The sequence below is a fragment of the Diadema antillarum genome, unplaced genomic scaffold, assembly GCF_040938485.1.
Source record: "Diadema antillarum isolate AM-2024a unplaced genomic scaffold, OU_Dant_1.0 seq00000455_RagTag, whole genome shotgun sequence".
Lineage (NCBI taxonomy): Eukaryota > Metazoa > Echinodermata > Echinoidea > Diadematoida > Diadematidae > Diadema > Diadema antillarum.
Genome location: NW_027271427.1, coordinates 1277304 through 1286837, shown reverse-complemented (window position 1 = coordinate 1286837; position 9534 = coordinate 1277304).

Below are 9534 nucleotides of genomic sequence, written 5' to 3'. Positions count from 1 at the left end.
GGGGAGGGGTGCGTGCGCCCCCCTTTAATTTTGTAAAGACGCCTCCTCTTCACGGAATTCCTGGATCCGCCCCTCATTTCAGTACCATGTGTAATACAAACTGCCAGTTGTGTACATAAAAGGTGTTCAGTGTGATATGAACAACAGATAGAACTGTATCCAACGACTGTGAGGTGGGACACAAGCCCCAATCAACAAATTGAGGTCTGCTTGGGAAACTGGGGGCACAGTTTTGAATATGAGATCATGCACTGCACCTCTTTGAACTTCAAGAATGATATTCTGAAATCCTAAGTTTCTTCCGAAGTCTGTTCCTAACTTTTTTCCTAATTTTAGGAAGAAACATATGAAGATATGCAAATGAGGATGAGATATGCAAATTACTGACTCAGGAAGAAGTTGGTATTCTAGAATGTACTTTAAGAAAAGAATTTTAGGAATATATTTAGGAAAGCTCCACCCTTGTCCTAAGCACATTGTTACGATACAGCAAGCTACAAACATTGTGATTGGCGCATGTCATTCACTGCGGGCAACATGTACATCGTACTTTAATGCGCAAAATGGGCATGAGAAAGGGGAAATGCCACACACATGGTATTTAACCCTATGTCATAAGAAATGCGATTGTCATACATAGCTTGGTTCCTTATGATATGGCATTTCGTATTGGCCTTTGTGAAAGGAGGTGGGCGGGGATAAGGATGGCCTAATTTGTCTTGCATCGAGAAGTTCCTAGGAAGAAATTTCAATTTCAGAAAACCAATTCTGTCTGTCCTAGGCACTTCCTAATTTTCTGGCTTAGGAAGAAACGTCAGAAAATTTTCAGAATATCGCCCCAAATCTGTTCCTGGAATGCACCCATAATGATATGCTTTTCTGGTAGAAAGGTGCAAAATTTTCCCTACCTCTTCAGTAGCCCTGGTTCCAGTTGATGGTATTGAAAATTGGTGCTGCTAGAAAATTAATCAGTGCCTTTAATGTGCATCTTGCTGTGAGATCAGGCTTTGAAATTCTTCACGTCACATTCAAGAGCAGCTGCAAAACTCTCAGTATTCATTATATTCTCAATACCTCTGCAATATCAAAATTGAATGAAATGTGTCACTTTTTTGTTTTTGTGGGTTTTTTATTTCAATATCATGAATACAATTGTATTTTTATTGATGAAACATGTGCGGCAGTAAAACAGACTGAATGTGTGTTTTGTGTTATAATGGAAAGATACGATTTGATCAGATAGACTAGATATTTAGTCTTGATTACCTCATTTGGTGTTTTAGCTAGGAAATTGATTTGGAAGTTGTATGGGGGCTGTGATTTTCATGTGAGATATATGACATGACAGAAATTTTGTGACTGATATTTCTCCATAGTTTTGTGCAAAGTCTTTACCTGTTGAAAGCTACTATAGACTATATCATTGCATGTCAAATTGTCCTAGAGGTCTGGGGATATCCTAGGGATATAGCAAGAACTATTTTTTTTTTAATAACAAGAGTTATAATAGGCAGTCTCAATTTGTATGCATGTGTTTTTATATTTGATTGGAACACATGTAACATGCCTGCAGTGAATAAGCTTTGAGTTACTACAAATGCTATTTACAGAAAACTGCTTAGAAGTATTGTACATGTAGATAACCAAATAGACTAAAATGATTGTATAGCATGGTGCATTAACGTAAACAGTAACCATTAGAAATGGCCACTAACAAAACATTTGTACATACACTTCAAAATGCCGTGATATTGTGGCTTGGCCTGTGTGACATGTATTGGGTTAACATCAGTCATTTAATCTACCCCAGTATTTTGTGGTTGAGGATCACGTTGTGTATGGTTTTCTGTTAGCTGGTTACCATTTCACTGCTTGTATTTCTTGTCATTTTCGGATCATTTCTATTTCTGGAGATTAATGATGCCACATGACTTCATGTGATATCCAACATCCAAGTTGTCAGGGTCCGAGTCGGTCGATGGCGATGGTGGTTGAGTTGTTATGCCTCTTCTTGAGATTTTGTTTGGGGAATTAGGTCTGTGGTGAGACTGTGGGGTGTGTTGCTGACCAACAGGCAGAGATTCTTTTAAAAAGTCTCACGAAAGTTAGATAGTTCAGGGGAAGACGCCTAGTTTTCACTTTACCCTTTTCTGGTACTACAGCATCTCATACAGTTGTATGCTCTCATCTCATCTTTCTGGGTTTGGACAACACAGAACGCATCTTCCCAATACCCATATATTTTTCAAGGGCCACTTGGTGGAGCTAAATTTGCCACCAGAAGTCTGTTGCGTGGGGACAGTATTGAGCTGTGAACTTTGTGATCATAGAGCTGTTTGTTCCACTTTGTTTGCATCTGTCTCCTGTTCTCACCATTTTGCAATGTACTCCTAGTTGTTTTTAGGGGCATTTTTGTTGTTCGTTGTTCTCCAACCCAAAGACAAGGTCAACAGGGAGGCAGGGTGTTCGTCTATACAGAAGCAAAAAGGGTTACTATCCTGTGGCAGAATGTTGACTGCAGTTGTAAGCATGGACAACTTATTTTACATGTTATTTCCAGTGGGACTTCCCTGTCTCTGTTGTTATCCGCAGCATCAAAAAAAAAAAAAAAATATATATATATATATATATATTATGTTCATTCTTTCGATATTTCAATTTCCGTTGGGATGGCATGGTGTCATTTGTGAATGGGCAATTGCACTACGCTGGCAGAACTGCGCAAAGAATATGTATTCGGATTCCTGTCCCTGTTCACAATGGATTTTTTTTTTTTTTTTTTTAGAAGTCTGAATTAAAGGACATAATCATTGCATAATGTGTCAGACATGGTTTTCCCCGCTCTCGTTGGTCATTGGATAGGCCTGGGCAAGTCTGGTAAAACAATAAACAATTATCAAAAATACTCGTAGTATCCTAGGTGCTTCTCTCAAGATAAAGGAAATCTGGTGACACAAGTTTGAATGGTTGTACCATGGTAATTGAGTTCAGTGGTGCCTGCCTGTTCCAGGTCGGCTTCTTGTCTTTTGGGGCAAGTACACATGCAGGTGGTATACTTTTCTACATCTCGCTGCACGTACATGTATGGCCAAGAGAATCGGTCTCTGAAGAGCCGCAGAGCTCAGCCTCCTGGTTCCCTATTTCATCATGCAGTTAACATAGTACCAGGCTGTGATAGACCCTTGGTAGCCGTAGAAGCATTCAGTGTCAAGTTTTCAGAGCTTTCCAGGGTAGAACTGTGGAGATGTATCCATAGGAATATCACATTGATGATGCCCTTCACAAGCTCCCTCCCTGCCAGCGTGAGCCTTCACTTGTCCAGCATATAACTACCTCATGAGACTTGTATAGGTGATTCTGTCCCTCTGCCCTGATTCCCTAATTTGGCCCAAGATCTTGAAGTCCCTCTTCGTTAGAGTAGTCAGGACAGATAGTGGGACTTTGTCTTACCTTTACTTCATCACCTGAGGAGATGCTTCTAGTGTCTGGGCAATTCCAAGGAACTGCACCTTAACTACCTGGGTCCCGTTGCATAAATCTTTTTTAGCAACCTTAAAAAATTCAGGTTAGTATTTGCCCAACCTGAATTTTTTAAGGTTGCTAACCTAAGAAGGTAAAATCTGTTGCATAAAAACTCTGGTTGGGAGCTTCCAACCGGAAAAAAATCCGGTTGGAGTTTTATGCAACGGGCTCCAGTAGGTGGAGCCCTTGGTTATGGTTGCTAGGGTCTGATGCCATTTTAAGGTGTTGGTAGCTTATGCGTGATTTGGGCTGCTCTGTGGCTACAGAATCAAGTCCATGATAATGCTATGTCGCATCGTAAATAGGGTCTTTAACCTGTTTATCAAAGGCTAGTCCCGAGAATACTCAAGCAGGTGTCTATGGGAAATGCATGTTGTAGCAAGATCAGCCTGCCCTCAGTGGGTTAAAGCGATCTGTTTGCCCCATGTGACATCCTGGCAGTGTCGCCAAATGTTACACCCATCCCTGAGTGGCTTGGATTTTCTAAGAAACTATAGACTGAAGAACAGATCAGGAGAGATGGTACATGTATGCAGATTGTGTGGCGAAGTCTTGTATGACATTGCCGTCACTCTGCCTACAAGTCTTTCCTTCCAAGACTCTTCCACTTTCGTGTTAGTGGTGAGAGAATAACTTTAACCCTTGTTAGCTATCCTTCTGAAGTGGTGTGTGCATCCCCCCCCCCACCCCCACCTCCACACACACAAAGTAATATGCACTGTATTATATATACACTGTATTTATTACTCAGTTTAAAAAGGGGGTGGGGAGTAAGGAGCGTAATTTCCGTAGGGTCTCCCATTTGTAGCCCTGTTCCTGTTTCCTATTAATACAGGTAGCTCTTGACTACATGCATACCTGCTTCATTTCCTGTAGGCGTATGCAACATTCAATATAAACTGAAATTGTAATTATCAGTATTATACTGGTACAGCTGTAGTTTACTGTTAGTACACAAATTTGATTATATGTGTCAACTGTAAAGTACTTTTAACGTACAGTAATTATTTTCATAAGAATTCGTAGATGAGCTTGTGGCCAGTTGTCAAACTATTCGTTTTCTATGGTATACCAATGTGCAATTTCCCCTTCACCGTAATGCATTCTTTTAGTTCCACATGTGTTACTAGTGTGTATATATTCAGCTGGAAACTATATCTTGGAGTTATGAACAACCAGACACTTTTATTCATGTAACCTGTAACAGCATTTTACACATTGAGGAAAGAATTGTTTGTTCCCTTCATTTTGAAAAAAAAAAAAAAAAAAGTTAAAAGGCGATTTGAAGTTGAAGAAATTTGTGAGGGAGCATAAACCCACCTATTTCAGGTATTTTCCTCAAAAATGGTGATGGATTGGCTATCACTCTATTATATGTGGAGTATTTAAAAAACAACAACAAAGTGTTCAGGGTCATTTGGCCTACTGTAAAAGCTCAGGGACTGTTTAGTCAGTACACACTTGATTTAGTAAGGGCTGTCTGCTGGTAGTGAAGGTAAGAATACAAACCCCATGATGCGTGATTTTTGTCTTTCTTTTAGAAAAAATGATTTTTTTACTGGAAAAACTACCACTATGTCATAACCAGCATACATTAATACACTGACAGTGTACAGCTGTAATATCATGTTGTATTTTGTATGAGTGGAATATGTCACATTGAATTCTGCAAAGAGGAAGATGCTAATTTCTGAAGACACTTATTTTATCCATACAGAGAGATTATGATTGCATCAGTGGTGTAGGAAAACCCCGCTACAGTATGTCCAACACCAAAAAGTAAAAGATAAAAATAGATAAATAAGATACAAAATGAATAGATATATAAATACATAAATAAATAAGATAAAAAATGAATAAATATATAAATACATAAATATATAAATAAATAAATTACTTAATTATTTAATAGATAGGAAAATAAATGGATAATTAAGAATTAAATTGGATTTCCACATTTATAACTTTCAATATGATTAAACTGTCTGATAGAACATCAGGGTCTAGAAAAAGTAAGACTTCTTCCTTACAGTTTGCAGAAAACCTCATTCAATTAGGTTAAGTGGTGACAGAGAAATTTAGATTGCTGTCAAGCACAACATTGGTTTGTTTCTTCCAAGTTAAACACTTGGATGCTCTTGGAGCTGCATATTATGTGTGAACACAATGGACAGAACTTGGAGGGAAGGGATTCTTGACATGCTCTACAAAGATCCTCATTTCTCCTTGACCACAGAAATAAATGGGCTGGGGTTTTCTGTAGGATGTGGATAATAACTTAAAATTTCATATTCTGAAATTGTATTTGGATTGACTCACGACTGTATTTTCAAAGTTATTATATGCAGAGGGTCCCATTGTAATTTTTTGGGGGGATGTACGGTATAGCAATTTTTCCTTGGTATAACTGATATGTGTACCTCGTTTTATACGTACGAAAAAATAGAGGCCACCTAGATACAGTGCTGTATAATTAGGACTAGCAAATTTGCCTCATTAAAAGCGGTACTCATTGTAAGTGTGCTTGTTATAACAGATTTCTTTATCACTGTTGTGCACCCTTTTAAGGGAGAGTGTGTGTGTGCACATGGCACTTTCAGACTCTAATTATGCATTTAATGTATTTATATGTCTTTAGGGAAATGCAGTGCAATTTTCTATGTGATGTACCAGGATGCTGTGTTTCATACTAACAGGAACCAAGTGATTATAGAAAAAATAAAATTGAAGAAATTATTCTCTTTTAATGTTGCAGTGCGTGTACTTCTTCAGACTTTGGAATGGGATGAGATGTGTGAAATGTTGAAGAAAAATACAGCTGTGTGTGCTCAGTGGCATTAGTCTCAACCATTTATTTGATGTGACAAACCAAATTGAAATTTCTCGTCAACAATTGAGCAAGGACAACTCTTTTAATTGAAAGTCACATGCTGCATTTTACTACACGTACCCTACAATGATTATGTAAATGGAATTCCCACATGATGACACATTTACGGTGTTTGATTTCATTTTCATGTCCAAAAGGAAAACTTGGTGGAGATTTGTGTGTTGATCAGTGGAAGATTTGTTATGTATGAATATATACATAAGAATTAAAAAGATATTACAAATGTATCATATTGTATGTGTATATAATATTTTAATATATACATGATTATGCACATATATGTGTGAATACATCATACATAAATTATGTACAATGTAATATAATGTAAATATATAATATAGTATGATATATATATATATATACACTCTCTTTTGTCATATCAAAATTTTATTACAGCTGAACTAGTTAGCTTCAATAAAAGATTATGTAGATATATATATCATATAATTTATGAAATATGTATATATGCAGGGCTCCACACTAACTTTTTTGTTTGGTGGCCCAATGGGGCCACCAAAATCCTCAATTTCAAATTTGTGGTGGCCCCAGAGAAACAATTGGTGGTCCAAAAGAAAAACCCAATAAAAAAACATTAAAAGTTCTGTTTTTTTAATGAGTCAGATATTTAAGTTTTATCATAGTAAGACTTGGAAGTTGGACATATCTACTCATGAATAAACCTCAACAAACTCGCAACACTTACTCTCAGGCACTCATTCAGTCCTTTTCATCCATGCTTTAAACAAATTTGACTGCTAAAAAGTTACAAATTTATTGACATACAAGTACTTTTCAAAAATATTTGGTGGCCAGAGGCGGGCCACCAAATTTGCCCTTTTTTGAAATTTGGTGGCCCGACTTTCATTTTTGGTGGTCCCGGGCCACCGGGCCACCGTTAGTGTCGAGCCCTGATATATGACTGTATGTAACCAGCTCATATGATGAGACCTTTACTGTACATGTACATGTTATTTGATTTCATGTCCAAAAAAGAAAAATGGGTGGAGATTTGTGTGTTAATCAGTGGAAGACTTGTTATGTATGAATATACATAAAAATCAAAAAGATAATACATTTGTATATATATGTATACATATATATATATATATATATATATATATATATCATATGATTATCTACATCTAATTTGATATAATGTTATATTATATAGTATAATAATTATGAAATGATTTATAAGTGAATTATAATCGTCATACAGATGACTCCAGTCAGTGTCCATTATTACAAAGTCATCTTCGGGATTGGACCGGCAGTTTTCTTATATTATATCAAAATTATGTTACCGCTGGACTAGTGAGCTTCAGTAAAAGATCATGTAGATATTATATCATATAAATTTATGAAATATATATAAGTATATAATATATAACTATATGAACCAGTTTTGGGAGACATGGTTAAAATTACTTTACAAAGAAGATGCACGACGTTAGGGAGACAATTTGTGTCTGCCTAAGGCTGATTCACTTAAAACATATTCCATGTACAGTCAACCTCGCGTAAGTCGACATAATCGGGACTGAGCAAAACACGTCGACTTACGCGAATGTCGACTTACGCGTAAGTCGACATTTTGTCGACTTATAAATGAAAACTAATTTGCCCTGTACAGAGTAAGATTTTTTTCACGATGCGGATCGCTACCCAAATCTTACTCCTTTTGCCGCCAAAACATGCCTACTGACATCAGCAACAATAATGTTTTAGTTCATGCATAAATCTCGCGCGGGTTAGTAACGACAACGCACAATTCCCAAATCTCTAGAGAGATTTTGAGAGAACGGGATCGGAAACCTAGGCCCGTTTCTAGACACTTTACGTTTTAAACTTAATTTGAAATATCAAACGCAAATTCCCCCAAATTGCATTAAACTTTGCGAATTAAATTCAAGTGCGTTGCTCCGAAGATGTGCGTGTGATTTCGCATGATTCTGTCGAGATAATTTTTCAGTGCCAACTGAGTTGAACTATGTGTCGCCATATTTGCTCTGTTTAAATTTGTATTGCCATACTCTGAAATGAATTGTTCTCGCGCTCCGATTCGCAACATTACCGCTCTGTACGGCGCGGGCCCGTCTGAAATAAAAAGAAGAAAAGTTTGTTTGAAAACGACATCTTTCGGACTACTATAACCTTCGTAAAAACAAACCTCTTTCCTAGGTCGGACTAATTTAAGTTTGGACTGAGATTTAAACCTTCGGCATAGCGAACTTTAACAATAATTCGTTGTCATTTTTTCATTGACATTTTGTGAAGCAGCATGCGTTTCGGCAGTTTGAAACGTGTGAATTTTGCGATGTCTTTCCCCTGCAAGTGCAGACTAAGTTCGGTTACGGCGAAAGTTCCGTTACGAAATAAAAAATAATGCGAGCCTTTTCTACCATAACGCACTTCCGAAAATGTTTATGCGCTTAAACGCAGTTTCTGGTTTCGGACAAAACCTGCAAGTCTTTTCTGCAACGCTCTTGCTTTTTAAATACAGCGTTGCTTGTGATTTGACGGACTTGCGTTTGATTTTTAGAGTTGCGTTTAAACGCAATCGAGTTTAAATTTCATACAATTTTCAAGTTTTGTATGATTATCAAACGCAAGTCTTTTCAGCGTTCCGTGTGATTTGATGGACTTGCATGTGATTTTCAGAATTGCGTTTGATTTTTAATTTTGCTTACGAAATGAAAAATAATGCAAGTCTTTTAAACAATAACACACGTCCGCAGATGTTTAGAGATGCGTTTAAACGCAGTTTCTTATAGTTTCGTACAAAAACCGCAAGTCTTTTCTGCAACGCTCTTGCGTTTGAATACAGGGTTATGTGTGATTTGATGGACTTGCATTTGATTTTTAGAGTTGCGTTTAAACGTAATTGAGTTTTAAAAATTTCCCTCAATTTTCTAGTTTCGTATGATTATCAAACGCAAGTCTTTTCAGCGTTCCGTGTGATTTGATGGACTTGCATTTGATTTCTCACATTGCTTACGAAATAAAAAAAATGCAAGTCTTTTAAACAATAATACAACTCCGTAGATGTTTAGAGATGCGTTTAAACGCAGTTTCTTATAGTTCCGTACAAAAACCGCAAGTCTTCTCTGCACCGCTCTTGC